This window comes from Sinocyclocheilus anshuiensis, unplaced genomic scaffold (assembly GCF_001515605.1).
Source record: "Sinocyclocheilus anshuiensis isolate Anshui unplaced genomic scaffold, SAMN03320099.WGS_v1.1 scaffold13929, whole genome shotgun sequence".
NCBI classification, from domain to species: Eukaryota; Metazoa; Chordata; class Actinopteri; order Cypriniformes; family Cyprinidae; genus Sinocyclocheilus; species Sinocyclocheilus anshuiensis.
This window is the reverse complement of record NW_015540699.1, coordinates 17-1,122: the sequence shown is the minus strand read 5'-3', so window position 1 is coordinate 1,122 and position 1,106 is coordinate 17. Positions and strand designations below refer to the sequence as shown.

The following is a 1,106-nucleotide window of genomic DNA, read 5'->3' as shown; positions in this document are numbered from 1 at the left end:
TTAAAAATTGTTATATATCTTAGCCCAGCTATTTTAAACTGTTTGATCACATTCTAGGGTTACTATTATGCATAAAAAACCCTTATACAACACTGATAGGAATACTGAGATCAAATACGGAAAGGCCCGCGCTAAGGCTAAGACTCGCTCCTCCAGAGCAGGGCTGCAGTTCCCCGTCGGTCGTGATCACCGGCTTCTCCGTAAAGGCAACTATGCCGAGCGCGTCGGTGCCGGTGTTCCGGTGTATCTGGTCGATGTGCTCGAGTACCTCACCGCCGAGATCCTGGAGTTGGCTGGAAACGCCGCTCGTCGGGACAACAAGAAGTCCCGTATCATCCCCCGTCACCTGCAGCTGGCGGTGCGCAACGACGAGGAGCTGAACAAGCTTTTTTGGCGGCGTGACCATAGCTCAGGGCGGCGTGCTGCCCAAAGAAGACCGAGAAGCCCGCCAAGACCAAGTAAACCGAGAGAAGTTTATTCTCAAACCAAAGGCTCTTTTAAGAGCCACACATTTTCTCCACGTGAGAGCGATTTTTCATTCAGTTGGTTTTTAGTTTTTTTTTTAATGCACATTTGAGTAATTCTGAGACCATAACATTGATAAATAATGATACAAATAAAATTGGCTCTAAACATTCATGTTCAAAATTATTCAACCTCCAAAAGTCAAAATTTGCAGAATCTTTTATTCTTTAAAGTCCCCATGAAATCAAAATTGTTTTTTTCTTGTTTTGTTTTTTTTGGGTGTTCGTATCAATATGTTAGTTGTAAGGTTATCTAAAAGGCAATGTGCTCCAAAACAGTGACACAATTTGCATTTAGAAGATCTAAGCATTCAAAGCTTGCAGTTCGTCACTTCCGCCAAAACATTTAGAAGATATAAGCATTCAAAGCTTGCAGTTCGTCACTTCTGCCAAAACGGCTCAACGATTTTTTTTTGACGTCACATCGTACTTCATCTTCTCATCAAATCTTCTGACCAATCAAAGGCTCTCTAGAATCCGAAGCGTCCGCCCCCTACACTATAAATAAACGCTGACGCTGGGCTGAATCATGATCTGAAAAGTTTACAATTACGTTTTGCAACTAAGCACCCAAATACAGTA

The 1,106-nt window shown here is 42.6% G+C and overlaps 1 pseudogene; it reads left to right on the top strand.

The window, feature by feature from the left end:
* The first annotated feature begins 99 nt into the window (after positions 1-99).
* LOC107687350 (histone H2A-beta, sperm-like) lies at positions 100-697 on the top strand (annotated as a pseudogene).
* The last annotated feature ends 409 nt before the right edge of the window (positions 698-1,106 follow it).